A 21,583-nucleotide genomic window follows, 5' to 3' on the forward strand; every position below is an offset into this window, starting at 1 on the left:
GGAGGTGTGTTCCATTCAGATCGACAGAGAGAGTCAAATGTTCTTGTTCCACTGGAGAGAGTGCACGCAGCAGGCCCCTGACAGCAGGTCATGAACGCTGGGCCGGGAGTCACACACCACTGCAGTGGAAGAGGGAAATGAAACAGGGACAACAATAGCCAGAGATCCCCTTTCCTCAGTAAAAGGGTGTGAAACACAATGGTCTGAGGCCTTCCTGGAGCTGAAGGGATCTGCTGATCTCCCACTGAGTATTGGCACCACTGTCAAGGTGAACAGAAAAGAAACGTGTAACAGGATGGGTTTGCATATGCCGAAATATTTTCTACCTCTTACAGTGACTTCAGAAAAAAATTGTGTCACAGAAGGATCAGGGGTGTGCTCTTAGCAACACTGCCAGGCGATGGAGGCAGCATGAAGGTGAGAAGCCGGGCTTGTGTGTCTGGCCTTGTTCTAGGCTCCTGGGTGGGTGAGGGAGGCCGTGCCCCACCTGGGCAGGTCAATGGGAAAATCCTGCCAATCCTACCCTCCTGGGTGATTCTAGGCTGTGTGACACGTGTCAAGGATGTTTATTAGGATGCGTTGGCAAAAACATGCAGGGGGATGATTAATTCATGGTTAATGAGTGACCAGCAAATAACGTTTTGTTCCAGGGGAGTGTATTAAAGGAAGTGACACAGCAGATTTGTTTAGTGAGGGCGTGTTCCAGAGAAAGCCGGAGAGTGAAAATGGAAGGGTACCTGTGGGCGAGAAAAGGAGGCATGTGTGCAGGTGGGAAGCACAGGGCCGGGGCAGGGGTGGAGTTTTATAGGAAAGTTGACGTACCAGAAAGTTTGAAAATCTACTGGCCAAATTCAGTGGACAAAATGCTTTAATAATAGATGAATATGTTTATTCTAAAAATTCTATTTACTAAACAATTAGTTTAGACATTTCTATATAAATTGACTTGAAGACTCACTCTTCCTTTGACCAACTGGAACGTTAGGAAGGATGTGAACACAGGGCAGACCCGTAGTATTTAATAGTCTTGTTCGCCACCAGCTCGGCCAGCAGCGCTGTGGCTCGCACAGGACCTTCCCACCTTCCTAGAACCGACTGAAAGCCGCCCGATGAGGCCGTGCTTCGGAGGCACTTGCATGGTGAGCAGCACGCAGGCTGACGGTGCTGGTCACCCTGCGCCGCACGTGGGATGAAACTGCACACAAGGTGCACTCGGCGGAGGGCTGTGCCCACTCCGTGCTCACTTGCCCTGTGGCTTCCGCCTGGAAGGGGTCCTCTGGGACCCCTGAGAGATTGCGATCCTCAGCATTCCTGTGACGAGGGGGACAGGTGGCATTTCTCCAAGTTTCCAGAGCGACGGCTGAAGAACAGAGACCTGAGCGGTTTCCCCAGAACCACACAGCAATAGTTTTTACCTGATTAAGTATTTCCAGATTTTCCCTTGAAAAGTGATTGGAATTTTTTAAAAAAAGACCAAGTAAAAAAGGTTATGTGTTATGTGTTGGAGGAATGAATCCAAGGGACAGACATCCTTACAGAACCGAGGATGAAGCAGCCTCTCTGGCCTAAAAGAAGAGGAGCTGACTAGCAGACCTGGATTTCTTCTTGAAACTTTTCTTAACTTTTCATTTTGAAATAATTGTAGATTTACAGGAAGTTGCAGAGAAATGTATAGGAAATCCAGTACACCTGTCCCAATGTTCACATCTTTAGGTATCAATAACTGCAGTACGTATGAATACCAGGAAGTTAACATGGGTATGATCCACAGTGCTTATTCAGGTTCTTCCAATGACATACGTGTCCTTTTGTGTGTGTGTGTATAATTACATGCAGCTTTGTCACATGTGCAGCACAGTGTAACCATCACCATATTTAAGACCCACAGCTATAACAATGCTACAGGTCTCCCTCATACCACCCCTTACAGCCACATCTGCCTCTCTCCTCCTGTCCCCATCTCTAAACCCTGCCAACCACTCATCTGCTTTCTATCTCTGTAATTCTGTTATTTCAAAATGTTACATAAATAGAATCACGTGTTATGTAATCTTTGAGATTGGCATTTTTACTCAGCCTAATTCCCTTGAGGTTTGTTCAAGTAGTTACATGCATCAATAGTTCATTCCTTTTTATTGTTGAAATAATATTCCTGGAAATGGAGGTGCCATGGTTTGTTTAACATTCAACCATCGAAATATATGTGGGTGGTTTCCAGTTTTGGGGTATTATGCATAAACCTACTGTTAACATTTGTATACAAATTTTTGTGTAAATATATGCTTTCACTTTTCTGGAAAGATCCCCAAGAGTACAACTGTTGGGGTGCATGAGAAGTCCAGTTTTAAGTTTTAAAAGAATCTGCCAAGCTATTTTCCAGGTGAATGTACCATTTTACATTCCCAGCAACAACATGAGTGATCCAGTTTCTCCACATCCTTGCCAGCATTCGGTGTTATCAATTACTTTTTATTTTAGTCTTTATGATAGTCCTGATATCATTATGGTATTAATTTGCATCTCCCTAGTGGTTGATAAACATATCACGTACTTCTTTGCCATGTCTATATCCTCTTTGATGAAATGTCTTTTCTTGTCCTTTGTGCATTTTTAGTTGGATTCCTTTTTTTTTTTTTTTTTTTGCATTTTGAATTCTTTATGTACTCAGTATATATAGGTCCTTTGTTGGATGTGTGATTTGTGAATATTTTCTCCCCAAATTGTCTTTTCCCATTCCCTTTCCAGAATTTTTCACATAACAAAAGTTTAAAATTTTGACGTCCAATTTTTTACTTTTCCCTTTTGAAAGTTATTTTCAAAAAACTGTAGAATAACATCATCCACAGGGGAATGTCTCAGTGTCAGAACCACAGCCCTTTGAAGCTGTTTCATATCTGCAACTGGGAGGAATGGCAATTCTGATTTCATATTTATTAAGGAGCTATTGCATTCCAGGTACTGCTCTGTGTACTTGGGATTTTCCAGTGACTAAAACAGCAAATTCCCCACTCAGTGGCACTTACATTCAGATGGGGAAGATAGACAATGAACCTAATAAAGTTAATTACATAGTATGGAAGGGGGTTGTAAGTGTTGTGGAAAAAGAAAAAGGGGCAAAGAGAATTGTCTGTTCATATCCTCTGCCCATTTTTTAATCTGGTTATTTGCTTTTTGGTTGTTGAGGCATGTGAATTCTTTATATATTTTGGATGTTAACCCCTTGTCAGATATGTCATTTACAAATATATTCTCCCATACTGTAGGATGCCTTTTTATTCTGATGATGGTGTTCTTTGCTGTACAGAACTTTTTAAGCTTGATATAGTCCCATTTATTCATTTTTGCTTTTGTTTCTCTTGCCTGAGGATATGCGTTCAGGAAAAAGTTGCTCATGTTTATATTCAGGAGATTTTTGCCTATGTTGTCTTCTAAGAGTTTTATGAGGATATGAACAGATAGTTCTCCAAAGAAGAAATTCAGATGGCCAACAAGCACATGAAAAGATGCTTCACATTGTTAATTATCAGGGAAATGCAAATTAAAACCACAATGAGATATCACCTCACACCACTTAGGATGGCCAGCATATAAAAGACTAAGAACAACAAATTCTGGCGAGAATGTGGAGAAAGGGGAACCCTCCAACACTGCTAGTGGGAATGTAAACTAGTTCAACCATTGTGGAAAGCAATATGGAGGTTCCTCAAAGAATTAAAAATAGAAATACCATTTGACCCAGGAATTCCACTCCTGGGAATTTACCCTAAGAATACAACTTCTCAGATTCAAAAAGACATATGCACCCTTATGTTTATCACAGCACTACTTACAATAGCCAAGATATGGAAGCAACCTAAGTGTCCATCAGTAGATGAATGGATAAAGAAGATGTGGTACATATACACAATGGAATATTATTCAGCTGTAAGAAAGAAATAAATCCTACCATTTGCAGCAACATGGATGGAGCTGGAGGGTATTATGCTCAGTGAAATAAGGCAGGCAGAGAAAGACAAGTACCAAATGATTTCCCTCATTTGTGGAGTATAAGAACAAAGCAAAACTGAAGGAACAAAACAGCAGCAGACTCACAGACTCCAAGAAGGGACTAGTGGTCACCAAAGGGGAGGGGTGGGGTAGGGCAGGTGGGGAGGGAGGGAGAAGGGGACTGAGGGGTATTATGATTGGCACACATGGTGTGTGGGGGGATCATGGGGAAGACAGTGTAGCTCAGAGAAGAAAAGTAACGCCTCTGTGGCATCTTACTACACTGATGGGCAGTGACTGCAATGGGGTATGGGGACAACTTGATAATATGGGTGAATGTAGTAACCACATTATTTTTCACGTGAAACCTTCATAAGAGTGTATTATCAATAATACCTTAATAAAAAATTACAATAAAAAATGGGGCAAAGTGTGCAGGTTACCACGGGGTGACATTTGCAGATTTAAATGGAGCATTAGGGTGGCTTTGCCTCAAAGGTGCAACTAGAAATGACTAGAAGGAGGTGAAGGGGTTAGTCAAGTGGATGTCTGGGCAGATGGGGCTGCTGGAGCCCAGACCCTAAGGGAGGGAGCCTGGCCAGTTCAGGGAACACAAGAAGGCCAGTGGCTGGAGCAGAATGGAGTGGGGAGAAGGGGCAAGAGGGACAGGTCATGCAGCACTCGGAGGCCACGGTAAGGTTCGCACTCTGGAGAGAAGAATGGCTGCAGGTGTTGAGCACAGGGGTGCAAAGGTCTGACATGGTTTTCACAGGGTCAGTCTGGCTGCTGGGTGGAGAACAGTTCGAAGGAAGCACAGGCAGAAGCGGAGTGTGTAGGAGGCTACCGCAGGGACCCCGGAGCCAGGCTTGGACCAGGTCACAGCAGTGCAGATGGGGAGAAGTGGGTGCACTTTGGACATATTTGAAGGTAAATCCAAGTAGGAATTTCTGGTGACGTGGATGTGGGAGAAACAGGGAAAAGGCAGGCTTCAGTTCAAAGTGAGAACATGGAATAAAAGTGACCCAAAGGATAGGATGAAAATAGAAAGTCAATGAGAAAGAGGAAAAAGATGGGTTAAGTCAACAAAAAAGTCAGTTCAGCCTTCATGGGGGGCAATTTAACAGTATTTATAAATTTTTTAAATGTATATATGCTTTCTTCTAATAATTTTCACTTTTTAGGAATTTATCCTTCAGAGAATCTTGCACATGTGCACAGTTATATGTAAAGGGATTTCACTACAGAACTGTCGGTAGCTGTGAAAGACTGAAATTCCCCAGTAGGGGAATGATTTATAGGCTATGGTACATCCAAACCACAAGTCACTCCATAAACCGAGTGACCCATATCTACATAAAGTTCTCCAAGGCACATTGTTACATGAAAGAAAGTGGCAGAATGATATATGAAGTGGGTGAAGAAAACTCTATACACACCTCCATATCCACATACATGTGAAAATTAATTAAGGGAAACCTCACTGACATGGCGCCAGGAGGCCTGCAGGGGGAGCTCTCACACCCACCACTCCTCTTCAATTTCAGACCCCGGTGGAAGGAAGGAGGTGATGGTGGTGGGGCGCCTTGCAACTTATACTATTTTGGCTACTTTACCATCCAGTACGAGGATGGAAGACTTTCCGCCTTCCTGGCAATAGTCTGCCAAGGAGAGATGTTACAACTTAGCCAATGAGCAGACATGACACATGAGCCTCCAGGTTCCTCCAATGGGCTTTTTACTTAGAACAGTCCCCCAACTCTCCCCCTTTCCCTATAAAAAAGCCTCCCCTCCTTTATTCTCCAGACTTGCTGTGCTTGTGCCATAGCTTGCTTGCCCTGAGCTGCAATTCTCTGCTGCTCCCGAATAAACCTGTTTTTTTTTTTGTGGAATAACCAATAGCTTTATTTTTAACAATGCAAGTACATAGAAATAGGTTCGTAATGATACACAGTAAACTCGTGAAAGGAGCAAGGAGTGTATTTACTCTTTTTATGTTTTAAAAGGCATTTAAGACTGTTAATTAAACACGTTTAAAAAGATTGAATTATATTCAAATGTTTTTTTTAAGTAGGGCAGATGGATTTTTTCTTGTTAATAAATAAGATGCCTTACTACCTTCCTTAGAGGCCCCAGGAGGTCCAGACCCCACCCTGGGAAGCACACCTACCTCCCATGGTTAGGCAGTGAGTGAGGCTGGGTTAGCAGGGGTGAGGGACAGGATCTGGGGCAACGGAAGCCACTTTATTCAGAAAGGGTCTGGAAGAACCAGTGGAAGCTCTTTTGTGCTTGATAAACCCCCAGAATTAGTGCTACCTCCAAAGCCTAGATCACTGTCTTTTTCTGCCTTACGTTGGGGGCAGCATAGAGTGGCAGACAGGACCTGGAATCCAAAGAGCTGGGCTCCAGTGTGGACGGCCACTCCCCTCCCTGCTGGTGCCTCTGACTTTGTTTCCTCATCCGTGAAACAGGAACAGCAGCTTTGGGTAAACGGGAGCTGCCGCTGGGAGTGTGAGGGCTGGCTTTGCATATTGAAGGCCACCGCGGTTAGGTCTCTGAGGGCAGAGACGTGTGTCTTATCCACCCTAAGCCAGGGTGTGCTATGCTGCGGTGAGTCTGGAAATATATTTCCAATACATGCATTTGGTACAATTTCGTGAGGTGTTTATGCAGATGAATTAGACTATTTTGTGAACATATGTGGGGTTCATTAAGTTGCAGGTTTCTGTGGGAATGCTATTGTTGGACCCCCTTAGGTATCCTGTTTACTTTATTTAAATTTCACTTTCCTCTCCATCCCCAGATCCGGTGTGCAGGTGCTCAAGGGCAGAGTGCCAACAGTGTAAGTCTGCCACCTATGGGTGGACATTTTCTTTTTTTTTTTTTCTTTTTTTTTTTATGGGTGGACATTTTCATTTCCAGTGTTTTCCTGTCCCCTAGATAGTGATCTAAATAACAACCCCCCCGCAAACTGTCATGCACAAAACACTCCCATGACTTCCACTCCATCTGTACTCTCCACATATTTGCTTTCATTATTCCCATAAGCACTGGTATTAATTAGGGTCACCAGCAATGATTTTTGTGACTACGAAACAGTGTAACTTTTGCTTTATGAAAATTTGTCTTGAATATTTCATTGTATTTTCCCCATTTGATTAAGGTAGTTTGGATTTTATAATACAAATGTTGTATTTCTTCAGAAAATAAAAAAAAGATAGATCACCTCACTCTGCCCCACTGCTTGTAATAAACTAATATGATACAATAAAGCCCGTGCAGGTTTGGACAATCATCTGCATGCCTGAGTGGTACTGCGCAGCGGAGGAAAGAACACAGGCCTTGTTTTATGATATATGAGCTCCAACTGATCATGGCCTGATCTCTGAGCGTGCATGTCCACATTGATGAAAAAAGTAATTGGACCAGACTTTCTGGGAAGGTCCTTCCAGCCAAGTATGCTAGCCTCTAGGGGCTAAATGTAATTATAACGGTGATGGCTAATGTTCACTAAGGCCTGAGTGCTTGTCAGGCCCTGTGCTAAGCACTATCTTATTGGATCTGCTTCACAAATCTACAAAGTAGGTACTGCTATTACAAGTAAGAAAACTAAGACTTAGAAATATTAAGTAATACCCCAAATTACAAGGGAGTATGTGCCAAGGCCAGATTTGAACTGGACAATCTGAGCCTGCTGTGCCTTTAGCCACACCACCTACTTCCAAATAAGTGCTTCTTTTTTTATATAGTTCTTTGCAAGTCAACCCATACATTTTAATAATGCTGCCACCTCTATTTTTGGAGCACCATTGCTAGGAATAACAAATGAGTCCAAACTGTTGGGCTACTTTGAATCAAAGGAGAATGTCTGGCCACCTCCAAAATAAGTAAATGATTGAATCAACTATTTTTTTACCCATTTACATCCAACATACATGGAGCACTTTATTCTCCAAAGGCTAATAAGTGAAGACACTTAATAAATGGAGACAAAAGACCCTGGCCCTTTAAGACAGCGTGTGCTGTGTGGAAACTATGGAGGGTCCAGAAAGGGAGCCATCACCTAGGCCAAAGCGTTGGCATAGGAGTGGGCCATGGGCAAGGCAGGTGCAGAGTGTGGGGAAGGAGGGAGAACTGGGAAAGTGCGGGAAGGTCTAACTGGAGGGAAGGGTTTGTCTCTGGGATCAGTGAGGAGGAATGTTGAAGCAGGTGGGGCCCAGCGAGGGGAGGCCTTGCATGCCAACTAGCACTTCGGAATTCCTTCAAGTCAGGAGGAGCTTCTCGGTGCAGGCATCATGGGAGGCCCTGCCTGGGTCCTGTCTCATCTTTGCTCAGCAAGCTCCCTAGTGGTGTCCTTTACCCCCAAGGTGGTGGCCACCACCATGCCCCCATGGCTATCAACATCTCTTTCTGGCTTTGAGGCCTCCAGATACTCCAGATCTGTGTCCACACTGCAGGCTGACACATCTACTGGGCGGTCATTTACGTTAGGGGCCTCGGACTCGGCGTGTGCCCGTAAACTAGCCTCTCCTAGGTTCCCCATCAGTTCAGGCCTCAACAGCATCAAAGCCAACAAGGCTGACCTCCAAACACATAGTCAGGTCTCCCCCTTCCTCCTTTCCCAGGTCCCACCAGAGCCCAAGGCCTTCCCCAGGTGCACCTTCCCTGGGTAGAGTGCACAGGCTTTGGGGTTGGACAGACTTGAGTTCAAATCCCGACTCGTCATTATTAGCTGTGAGGCCTTGGCCGAGACACACAATCTAACTAAACCTCATTCCCCATCTGCAAAATGGGCAAATGAGATAATATTCATAACAGCAACTTGCTCAGAGTCTGGTCTGAATCAGAAGTAATAGTATGGCAATATGCATCTTTGATAGTCAATAAACGTCCATTGGATTGAAGGTTTCTGAACAACCACGTAGAGGCTGTGTGCTGGTTATTTTCTACTTGCGCCACCCCCTAGATCCATTCTCTGCCCTCTCACCCCCTCTCCGTGTCCCTGATGCTGAACCTCTGCAGAGCCCAGGGGAAGCTGGGCTCCCTCCAGCTTCAGGTTGAGGTCAACCAGTGGGCAGCCATTGGAAAATGGGGAGAGAAAGTTTGGGCTGTCGTTGCCTTATACTCCTCCAGCCGTGGCTTGGACGGTGGTCATATTCCCCCTCTTCCACAGCTGCAGCTCTCACCGACTTAGGGACCCTCTATTGCCCCTTGTGCTTTCAGCCCTGGAGGTGGCAAGGGCTTCTCCCTCTGGCCGGTCCCTGGGTGCTTCGTCATCTTTGGGTGGTGCCTGTAACCCTGTTCTACTTACCCACAGGCCCTTGGCTAAACTCTTCGCAACAAACCCCTGTGAGTATGCTGGCTGTTTCTATCGAGTCTGCCTGGGACAAGGTGCAAACGGCCTTTTGGACAAAACAATCTGGCAGTGACCTGCAGGGTGGGTAGAGAGATGGGGGGTCCATCTGGCAAAAAGGTGTAGGCAAGGGGCTGGGCTACAAGAGGCAGTGAGTGAGGGTGGGAAGAAATGGCTGTTGGAAACACACCTCTTACTGTGCCGAGTGCCTGCCTGTGCTACAGCTACACTCTCCAGGTGACGTGCGTGTCCACTGTCTGCGTGGAAAGCCACATGCTGCTTTCAGACTGAAGGGGAACTGAAGACACGTCCACGGAACTGAGCATCTGATGGGCAACTGGAGCCCCAGCGAAGCCCGCCTCCTGTCTGGGCCGCTCCAGCGCTGCCCGGGTCTAGGTGCGCGCGACACCGTAGTGGGGACTATGGGTCTGTTTCTCTCTCAGAATATCCGACGCGCCCCCTCCGCATCCCTGCGGCACTTCCCACCTCGCTGCCTCTGCCGTGGCCCGAGACCCTGTTAATCCCAGGTCACGCTGGGTTTAGGACTGACCACTTGGACTGGAGCGCAGGGACGAAGCATCCAGGTCCAGCCCAGAGCCGTGCTGAGGGGGCCCAGCTGGGCGCCCAGGCCGGGGGGCTGTCAGGGCGGGTGTGGATGGGAGTGAAGGGCAGTGAGGTCTGAGCTGTGGCAGAGCCCGCGTCCGCTGCAGGGCCTGGGGCCGAGATGGCTTTGAAGGGAGGGGCTTGAGGGACCGAGGCGGCGGGGAGGGGAGCTGCAGGCGGAGGCTGGTGGGGCGGGTGCACCCCGTGGAGATGCCGCGGCGCCCACAGCAGGGGGGCAAGGCTCGCTTCCTAGCCTCTCAGTCCCTGGTGTAATTCCTGCCCGGCAGAGGTGCGCCATACATGCTTGTGGGTCAATAAAGGACATGTGGGCCATGATGTTGAATGGGCCAAGAAATTGTTTCCAAAGAGACACACTGGAATATTTATTCAGCAAAAGGAGACACACAGTGTTGAGTTTTGTCTCCTTGTCTCTTTTAGGAATTTTTAAGCTATCTGGCAATATCCTTTTTCACGTGGGCAGAATCCAAGACGGCTCATCGCTGTTCCTGTGACTGCTGAGAACTGTCTGCGTCGCCGAGATGCCTCCCCATTATGAGTCCCATCAGAAATGTGAGATTTAGCTTAAATGAGACTTTCCTGACTGAAGGGTACTTGGCACTCCGTCCCCTTCCCTCTGGCTTGACTTGGCCTCCATGCTGCCCTCTTTCCCTGCGGCAGAAGCCGACGCCTGTCCTGGAAAGCGCGCAGGCAGGGCAGGGGCAGGGGGCGATGCCAGCCAGTGTGGATTTTCTCCCGTCCTTCCCCGGCTCTCGCCCGCTGCATGTCAGGACTAGGAAGTGCATTGTAAAGACTGCGCCCATCAATTCCTGGATTAAAAAGGATGGCCTGGTTATGCCGTGATAATCACAGGAGGAGGGCGAGACCCTGCCCCACATAAACCCTTTCCTTTTTGTTTTTCATGTTCTGATCTTATGAGCCTCGACTAGGCTCCACTGAAAACAATGGCAACCTCTTCAAAGGGGACGACCACGCCCTCTGCATGGGCGATTCTGCCCCAGGTTCCCGCCGTCCATCTGCCCTTGACAAGCTCCAGGAGAAAGTCAACAGGTGGTTGTCCAAATATAAATGAGGAGGCTTAACTCTAAAACATCACCGTCTGAGGGGATTTTTAGAAGACTTGATGCTGTGGGTTTGGCAGTGTCCGTGTGTTTCTTTGCCAGCGTACAGAGAAACGTGACCTGGGTCACTCAGGAACTAGAGATTTTCATACCACCGTCTCCACAGAGGACCCACTCACCCCTTCTCCCCCCACAACAAACCAGCGGGCTCAAAAATAAAAAGTGACAAGCAGACAGACAGGCTGATAGAGACAGGCAGACAGACAGGGAGGGTGAGGAGACAAAGCAAAGGGAATGATACAGGAATGTTTGGTGAGTCTGTGTTTTATTCCCTGGTTAAGTCACATTTATGTGAGTCAAAAGCAGAGGGCATTTTGATGGGTGGGCGGAGCGGGAGGGGTGGTGTTTTGCAGACGGATTTCTCTCAGTAAGACTTGCCCCGTGCTGACGGGACTGTGAGTTATCTGCACAAACAATGTATATTTCAGCTATAGCCACCTTCTCAAATGAAGTTTGGGAAATAAAGCAGCAGGGAGTAGAGGAGGGAAGGACCATGGGGTGCGATCTTTCTAGCTTATCCTTACTTCTCTTTGGTGCTTTCTCCTTCTTTACCCCTTAGCCAGCCAGCCACCAGAGGCAGGCCATGTGGTCCTACAGGACAATACCAACTCCTGGCTAAACCCGTCTTCCAAAGCAGGCTTTGTATATTTCAAGGAGGCAGTGCATTTGCCAGGAGAATCTACCATATGGAAACATTATCGTGAATTTAGGGATTCCATTCAGAGTCGAACTTTATATTCTTCATCTTGAACAAATAATTCACTTGATACCAGCTTAGAAGAATAACCTGTCTTTACCTCCCATTTTGGGATGCTGTTGTGGGTGTTCAGTAATTCCGAATAACCACTTAAAAGAGATAAGTATGACAGCTTTTTCTAATCTAGAGGTACAAAGCTTTGATTATATAAATAAAAAATATATACATCGGAGCTCAGCTTACATATATATTAATAACTAAGTGATAGGAAGCAAATAAAAATCTGCAGGTAAACATCTCCTGGCAGACAAAGGGAAGTACTCACAGTAACAGCAGGCCGGCATGGAGTCCTGCATCTTTGTCCCCGTCCAGGGCAGGAACGCCTGGATTCCCCAGTCCCCAAATACAAGGTCAGCTCAGTAGCTGACACCTGCCCTTGGGCGCTGCCCCGCGAAAGGCTCTGTGCAGGCTGCTTCCTCCGAGTTTTCTAAGGTGCCCAGGCTCCTCCTCCGAGCGCTCTCCTCCGGTACGGCCCGGGGGAACACACACCCTGCTTTTAGCCTGATGCCAATTGCAGATGGGCTCGTGACAGCTGACCTCCGTAGGATGGCCACCCCTGGTAGCCAGGGTGACCCGCTGTGTTCCCAAACACCAGGACCCTGCCTCAGCCCGCTGCAGCCAGAGCCTCAGCGCTTGGTGGGGCAGGAGGAAGCCCATGGGCTTTTTTCTCGGCTGGCTGAGCCGGGCAGGTGTGGACCACAGGGAGGTGTGCAGATGCTGCAAGTGAGTCCAGAGAGAGCATCATTTTGAAACGACTTTATCCGTTCTCTTCCCATAGGTACCAAATTTGATCTTTCCCCAGAATATGGAGAAGTTGCCACAGGAACTAAGCAAAAGGCATTTATAAACACTATGGGCGTAGAAAGATTTTATTCCTCAGCCCTTACAATGGATGCCAGAGATTAGCAAGCACTTGATAACCTTGATGGTTGTGCACTTTCAAAATAAGTAAATGTGTCCTAATGAGCTTCTGAATTAGAGAGGACAGGAGGCCCTGCTAACCTGCACACGCCGTCGGCATCAGAGACTTGGGAAAGCTACGACTTAGCACTAATCTTAACAGCTATGAATGCCAGAAAATGTTGTGAACTAAAGAATAATTCTATGGAGCTAACCCACAAGTGGCCTCTCTACTAGCTAATTAGTCCTATGGGTTCTAAAAGAACTAAATTTCTTTATCAAAAATGAAAAAATGAGATCCCAGGTGAAAGGGGAGATGGTATCATCAAGTCGTAAGTGTCTAATTAAAACTTTGTGAGAAGCAGCTGACAAATTACTGAGGGCTGTGAGTTAGGCTCAGAAGGAGAAGAGAATGACTTTTTATATAGCTGAATGTGCATCATCTCGGGAAAGCAACCTTCTATTCCAACAGGCTGACGTTGTGCAAAACGCCTTTCCGAAACCGCTTTGGGAAGCGGTTTCAAAATCAGGTACTCCAGAAACACAGTCTCATCTTGTTTTTGACCAAAGTTGTTTTCACCTAGACGGACTGTGTTAATTCTGGGCCATTTCCCCAAATCAAATTTCCTCCCTGAGAATAACTGTTTGCCATCACTGAGGAGAAATACACCTCACATCTGAAAGGGAGTTAAAACGTGTGGGCAGGACATTGAATTAAGCATAGTTCTGCCAAGATGATTACTTTGGAGGAAATAATACTCATTCAGGTACTATTTGGGGGATCTGCTAAATTTCAAATCCCCCAAAATTAGATTACTTTATAATCATTTCTCATAAATTTAAGTATTATATAACCAAATTCATTAGGTCATTTTTAGCCAAAGGAAGATTGTTGAAGTTTGTACAACTTTTTTGAAGGTAGACAGGAAAATACAAATCCTTTCTTTTCCCATTTGAAGCATGCTGGCCTGTTAAGAATTCTGCTTTTAGGTTATTAGTGTTTATGCAAAGACTTAGCATCACCTTCCATGTCTATAAGTATTGGCTAATAAAAATTATTTCCCCATTCTTATTTTTCATTCATTCTTGTCCTCTGTCTTCCACAACCTATTGCAATCTATATCTTAGATTTTAGGGATTTTAACTGACTTTGTCTTGAAATCCCTTTCCTGATGATAGTTCTCAGGCAGCCAAGAAGGTGGGGCCCCTGTTGGGCAAACAGAACAAATCCTAAAAGCGATCAAACAAAGTCTGAAGTCCTATGGGATTCTGTTAGTCCTGTTATCAAGATCTTTTCTGATAAAATTTCCCAGATACCTATTAACTGTAGTAATATGAGGACATAACGGGCCTGCGCTTGCAATCATTCTTCCCTCATTCCCCTTGCTACCCTCACACCATTGTCCAACCTCTGAGAGGCACACTGACATCTTTGCAACCACTGGAAAAATTTCAAAGCCCCAAAATTTTCCAAAGTGCTGACTTAGGAAGTTAGATTGCTTGGTGTGCATTTACTGAACTTTTCCACGACTTTCCTATTCATGTGGGGAAGCAGTCGATGTGGGTGCAGTGATCATATGGAGCTCTGATCCTTGCCTTGTTATGAAATCACCACCTTAGCCACACCCGGATAGAGCACACCTGGGCCTTCCAGGCACCTGGGGCAGGAGGGTACCTGGTGGTTTGGAAGTCTTTGGGGTAGCCAGGCCAGCAGGGCAATCTTCTCTGACGGTGCTGAGGGGCATAGGGCTCGAGGCAGGGAGAGGATGGGGGCCCAGGTGAGCCTCGTTGCCCTATCCGCCTCCTCAGACGGACATTCTGAACCCCGAAGGGCAGAAGGCGTGAACAGCACTGTGCTCAGCACCCACATTTTTCAGGGTTCACACCCCATGGGATGGTGGGGTGAGCCTGAGGCAGCCGGTCTTCAAGGTCAGCGTGCTTGGGTGGACAGTGTGGCTGAGCTGGATGTTTTGGGGTCAGAGGTTCAAGTCCTGACTGAATCATATATTGGTTGCACGTCCTTGAGAGACTTACTTAGCTTCTCGGGGTGTGTTAGCTGCAGAATGAGGAAGGCCAGCCTCACAGTGCTGCTGACAGGACTCGAAACAGCAGGGAAATAACACGTGTGAGCACTTGTTTTGTACCAACACACTGAACCCCTACGACCGCAGGGAGCTGAGATTCCGCTGAGCTGCACAGTAAATGGGGAAGATGCGGTTCACCACCAGGCTTGTTCTGACTCCAAGTCCTGTGCCCTGCCTGCCACCCCCAGCACTCAGCGAATGTCACCTCCTCACGAAGACCCCTTAAAGCTAGAGGGGATGGTGGGGCACTGCAGGAGCAGGAGGCTGGGGGATGGACACAGACTCAGTCACGGACTGGGGAGCTTTGTGCGGACGTGCTGGCAAAGGAAAGATGTGTTTTCAAACTCATGTCCTTAATACCAGCCAAGGTCAACCCGGGAACGATCTGCAGTGGAAAATTACACCCGGCAAATTCTGCAGCCTAATCCTAATTAGGGGTTAACCTTTCTCATTAGGTGAACTTTTTCTTTTTTCTTTCACTGTGGAGAATGGACTATCATTCATTAATGAAATAGCATGCTAATGTATATTGTCTTATAATTTGTGGATGACCAAGAGAGAATGTTCTTCATTAGGAAAATAGGGCATTAATTTCCCAGTTCTCTTTTTTATTCCTTTAAAATCATGAGTCCTTTACATTCTTTTGGTGTCAGAATAAAGGAGTGGGGGAATGAGACCACCTACTTTTTCCAGAACCTTCTTTCACATCTACCCACTTGTTCAGTCTGGTGGTTTTGCAGTTTCAATGCGGCTCTTGTTGATCTAGGTCCCAGAGGACGCTGGATGACATTTCTGAAGCGGAGGCCACAGTCCCAAAGGAGCTTAGGGCCGAGCGCCACCAAGGCAGACGCACACGCACACAACAGATAACGGGGGTAAAACTGCCCCAGACGGGGCGGATTTATATGACCCAGGCCTGGCGCCATTTCTGGGGCCCCATTTGTTGCCCTGGGCTCTTTCATCTCACTTGGCCTCTAAGTGGGGATGAGCAAAAGCTACAGAAGCGCCAGCAGCAGACCCGATGCCCTGGTTTCTCCTTGTCATGGCGTCTCTCCTTTCTAGCCCCCCACGAGGCTGCCGAGATTCCGGGCGTGGGCCCTTCCCGTGGAGGCGGGTGGGGTGACGTGCCCCTCCGGACAGTGTCCTCGCTGGTGCGACGAGGGCAGCTCAGCCCGGGCGGAGCCTGCCGAGCTGTGCCCGGCCCTGGGGCAGGCCTGGGAGGGGAGACGGAGACGATGGTCGCTGTCCCGGGGGGTGCCACTGTCCCCTGGGCTGGGCAGACTCACAGATGGGCACGCTCGGCATCTCACGCCAGCGCATCCCTGGGGGAAGGGGCAGGGAGGGAGGGTGTCTCAAGGTCAAGGAGACTCTCCAGGCCGGGACCTGAGCGTGCGGAGGGGTCTGCGGTGACCGAGCCTCATGGTGGAGGCGAGGGCAGTGCAAGCGGGCACAACGCAGGCACCGGCTTCGGGCGCAGGGCCATAGGCTCCGAGGCCTGGCAGGGGTTGCGGAGGCCCTGTAAGCCCAGAAGGTACAGGGGGGTTAGACTCAGTGTCCTGGGGCTCCTGTACCGAAGCGCCCAAACGAGGCGGCTTGGAACGGCGGAATCCACGACCTCGGCTCTGTGGGCCCGAGGCCCGCCCTGCAGGGCCCCGGGGGCCGCGCTGCCAACGCCCCTGCGGGGCAGCGCCCCTGCTTGCCGCCCGGCTCCCAGCAGGCCCCCACGGCCCTCGGCACCCTTCTGTGTCCCCCGCACTGTCTTCCCTCTACATGTCTGTCTCTGTGCCAAATTTACCTGTTAACAAGGACACCGGTCGCACTGGACGAAGGCCAACCCTGCGGCCCCAAGTTTAACTTGATTACCTCTGTAAGGACCCTGTTTCCAAACACAGTCACATCCTGAGGTATTGGGGCTTAGGACTTGGGCACAGTTTTGGGGGAACACAATTCAATCCGTAGTAGGGATGCAAAGAGAGAAACCCCCTGAGATTTTTCTCAAGTACAAAAAGCACACACAAAAAAACCCGCTTCCTCAGAAAATAAAAGACTGGGTCTGCCCTTGTTTCAATCATCGTTTAATGGAGACGCGGCCCCGGTGCCTCCTCCTGGGCTTTGGGCGCCGCGGTGCCGTTTCCACATGGCCGCCGACGCGGCAGAGGACCTGCGCCTGCCCTGAGCCGGGACCCCCCACGGGCGTGAGCGGGAACCCACCCCCTCCGCGGGCAATTGACCCAATTGACCCAACCCTCTGCGGAAGCCTTCTTCCCTCGGATGCACAGCTAGAGACTCAGTTTGTAAAGGGAGCACCAGGAACAATCTTTTGGTTTGGTTTTCTTTGAAGCAAGTTAGAATTTTGAGGACTTTCCTTCCTTTTTCAAACTTTTTAAACCAACTACTTCCAATGGAAAAACACGGTGTAAGTGCACGATAGAAAGAAATGGTGCAAAACATTAACCGTTAAGTCTCTTCTCAGTCCCTTCCTCAGAAGCCACTGCTTGTGAATTCCTCATGGAGCCTTCCCGGGATTCTTTTATGGAAAGCACCGATTCTTGAGGCAGCGCACATGCAGTCGGGAACACGTTAAACGAACACCAGTCTAGGGTGGAGGCTGTGAGATACGCTCCTGCAGGATCTGTTGGCGGTCAGGGACTCCCAACCTGAACCCACTGCCTGAAACCACCATGATTTCCTAGATTCTGTTCTCTGTTCTCATTCCGATCACCTTTCCCGCCACAGGAAGGCGTCTGTCTGCCTGAGGAACTGCACCCAGGAAGAATATTCGGTGACCTTTGTTCTGCTGACCTTCACTGGGGTCACCCTGACTGAACCCTTTAAGAAAAGATGGACAAGGGCACAGCGGGCACTCAAGAGGCCTTTTGAAAATTCACTTTTCCTCTATTAGTTCCACTGTCTGTATTAGACAGTCCTTTAATCTATTATTTTTAATGTGTATTAAGTGATTTTTATGTAGGAGGCCGTGTGCTATGCAGGTGAGAGTATGAGGTGAACCACTGCCCGAGGAGAGAGGCTGATGCTCTGGGCTTGGGCGGGAGTGGGGAGGCAGCATGGAAGGGAGGCCAGAAGGCCAGGGAGGCTGTCAGTGGCCGATTTTTATTGCTTGTGTTCTGAAGCATACGCATAGCCCGATTTTGAAGGTTGTGCTTAGTATGTAGCTCTTCAATTAATGCACTTGAGATAAAACGTGTTTATTCTGAGAGATACTGATTGCTTCTGAAAATAATGTGAATAATGAAGAAATGTTCTATGTGACCTTTTTGTTCTTGAATAAATCTTAAGTTGTAGTGAAATGGTTCCTTGAAAAGTCTGACATCTCTTTAAGTAGATCACCCATTCACTGTGCATCCCAGCAGCCACTCAAGGTGGTTTATTGTAGGGTTTAACTGTATTTGCGTCTCTCATCAAAGCTGGCTTTTCTCCATTTAGTACTTAAATGTCTTAATGGGGATAGTAGTAGTGTTGGGGGCAGTGTGCTCCTATTAGCCTGGGAGGTAACAGTCAGCAAGATTCTCCTTTCCTATCAATATGTGATAGAAAATGTAAAGAAATATATCTAATTCAAATAACCAAGCCTGCCCAAAAAGTGGTATCATTTGACCTAGAACACTGTGTGGGAGGAATAATTTTTAATGTTGGCTTTAAAAAAGTCTTGTAAATCAAAAATAGAAGAGAACTTTTAAGACCTTTGTCACAGCACGAGGCATGCAAGCATGCTTGTTAATTCATGATGACATTTTAGCCAGTTCTGCTTTGCCAGGAGAGAGATGACAGGGCATATTCCCATTTCTTAGGTTTCAACTTCAGCTTAACTCCTGCGTGCGAGAAGAGGAACTGGGCACCCAGCAGCCTCGGGTCAGAGCCCACTGCCTCCCGGCAGCAGAGCAGGGCAATTAGGGGCTCTGATTCTAGACTTTTCTTCAGGTGAGCCCAAGACAATCCATCTGTGAGGAAACCTCCCACTGAGTCACAGAAGCATCCACTGGGAAACTCTGCACTTAAATTTAAGCTTAAAAAGGAACAGCAGAAAAGGAACAAGCATGCTAACCAGCTCCATTTTGACATTTTCAGCAAAGCATGCATACTGCTGCCTGGCTTCTCTCGGCCGTGGCCTGGAATATGGTTCCATGACTGTTTATGTTCTGTTCTGCATTTTCAATATCACCTAGTAGGTATGTTTTTGTGGAGACATCCATGGTGGATTAAACTGCTCCCTAAAAATATAAACATGTCATACTAGTCTAGGGAAATCATAAATTCTTTGTGTCTCATGTCTCTTGGTTGCTGAACTAAACTCTTGAGGGGTATTATTTTTAACTATGTTCATTTTTATGAAATTAAAGGTAATTCAGTGAGAAATGGGAAATACTTCTTGTAGCAATTCTTTGTAGTAGCACCTATTGATAACATATAAAAGCCCATCAACTTAAAATGAATAAAGTGTGATATATTGTGCAGCATAATAAACTGTCAGCATGGATAAATCCCTGCAACAATGGAGAGCCTTTTTATAGCCTAATCTTGCCAGTGATACCATGTCACTTCTGCCCTATTCTGCTCATTAGAAGTTGATCTTTAAGTCTAGTCCACATTCAAAGGGAAAGAGTTGCCCAGGGTATGAATTTTTTAAGTATACAGTTCAGTGGCCTTAAATATATTAGTAATAAAGTATATTTGTATTGTGATGCAACCATCATGTCCATCCATCTGCTGAACTCATTTTTTTTTTTTGCAAAACTGAAACTATACCTATTAACTCCCCACTGCCCCAGGTCCCCCAGGGCCTGGCAACCACCATTCTACTTTCTGTCTCTATGAATTTGATGACCCTGGGAATCTCACTGAAGTGGAATCATACAGTGTTTTGCCTTTGTCTGACTGGCTTAGTGAACTTTGTATTATGTTCTCATAGTTCCTCCATGTTGCAGTGCATGTTGAAATTTCCTTCCTAAGGCTGAGTAATAGTCCATTACGTGTATATGTACCCCATTTTGCTGATCCGTTCACTTGTTGATTAACACTTGGGCTGCTTGCCTGTTTTAGGTGCTGTGAACAACGCTGCTATAACGTGGGTATACAAATACTTATTTGAGAACCTGCTTTCAATTATCTTGGGCCTACACCCACAAGTTGAATTGCTGGATCATATGGTAATTGTTTTTTATTTTTTGAGGAATATTGTAATATTTTTTAAGGAATTATTGTAATACTGACATACTATTTTTTCCACAGTGGCTATACCATTTTACATTCCCACAACGGTGCACAAAGATTCCAATTTCTCTACATCCTCACTAATGCTTGTTATTTTCTGTTGTTTTTGCCATTTAATGGTTATAAGGGGCATCACTGTGGTTTTGGTTTGTTTCTCTAGTGATTAGTGACGTCAGACATTTTTTCATGTGCCTATTGGCTACTTGCAGATATTCTGTGGAGAAATGTCTACTCAAGTCCTTTGCCTATTTTTGAATCAAGTTGTCTTTGTTACTGAGTTTTAGGGCTCCCTACATATTGTGGATATTAATGCCTTATCAGATATATAATTTGCAAAATCCCATTCTGTGGACTACCTTCATACTATGATAGTAGTGTCCTTTGATGCAGTTTTTAATTTTCATGAAGTGCAATTTGTCTGTTTTTCCTCTGTTGTTGCTTTGCACCTACAGTGTCCAAGCCAACATGAGACATTGACTTTTAATTGTAGTTGCCACTTCTCTGTCCCTCACTGTTCACCAGTGGAACAGATCTCAATTTTTCTGTCTACTGAACCTACAAGACATGTATGTAACCACAACTTGGGTGAACTTTACATTCCTTTTTTTATTTTAACACATTGTCGTGTTACATTATCTTTATATGATTTTATTAAAACATTTTTGTTCTGAAGCATTTCCCAGACAGTTCACTACTAAAATTGGTACTGTCTTTCTGATTCTCTTGTTAGCTGTTTTCCAACTGTAGGCTCTGTTTCTGTTCCGATTGCTGATTCATGGATTTGTGGGAATGCACGTGCAGATGGCATCTCTGGGAACAGTTATTTTAAATATGTCAGAATTGTCCCTAGAAGAGTTCCTAAATAAAAGCTGATTCCAGTCAATTTACTTAAATTCATTCTGAATTATCTCAGACCCTGTCTTTAACGCATTCAATATTTATGCAATGCATTCTCATGAGTGTTTCAAAATACATTGTCTGGGGATAAGATGAAGCATCCACAAATAATTAACACAGTGGGCAAAGATAACGAAATGACAAAACTGAAATAGAAGATGCAGATGTACAATCATCTTCAGCATGAAAAATAACAATCAGTTGAGAGGAAATCTTTCTGGGGTGGAGAGCTGCGAATAGCAGCAGCCCCTGTGTTTATGAATTACAGCATTTTACAAGATGGACGGAAGCCAGGATCATCACTGTGGTGTATTATATGATCTGGGTACAGTTATGTTTCTATAATTGATTAGAATTGCCCATGGAGAATGTTCTTTGCTGCTATCCAAGGATTTCTTCAATGTTTCAGTTTCTCCAAAGGCCACTTGAAGGGTAATGTGTTTTTAGAGGAATGCATTTTTCTAAAGTATCAGAAAATAAGATTGAGGTTTTACTAAGATGTCTCTATCACTCTCATTGCTTCTGCTAAAGACCGCACTGTATGAGAAGCCAGTGGCATATTTGTTTCCTCCTTATTATTGGCTAGAATTAGGTTTCAGAAGTTGGATTAAATGGTGTAAAAATAGTTACTTGTGAA

General features: G+C 46.3%; 1 long non-coding RNA gene across 1 annotated transcript; it reads left to right on the plus strand.

Moving 5' to 3' along the window:
- Positions 1–358: 358 nt before the first annotated feature.
- Positions 359–9,717, plus strand: LOC130680089 (uncharacterized). The gene is made up of 3 exons (XR_008993102.1): positions 359–417; positions 6,788–6,826; positions 9,302–9,717. It is a non-coding gene; the product is annotated as an uncharacterized LOC130680089 (long non-coding RNA).
- Positions 9,718–21,583: the final 11,866 nt, after the last annotated feature.

The sequence above is a fragment of the Manis pentadactyla genome, chromosome 12 (assembly GCF_030020395.1).
Source record: "Manis pentadactyla isolate mManPen7 chromosome 12, mManPen7.hap1, whole genome shotgun sequence".
Taxonomy (NCBI): domain Eukaryota; kingdom Metazoa; phylum Chordata; class Mammalia; order Pholidota; family Manidae; genus Manis; species Manis pentadactyla.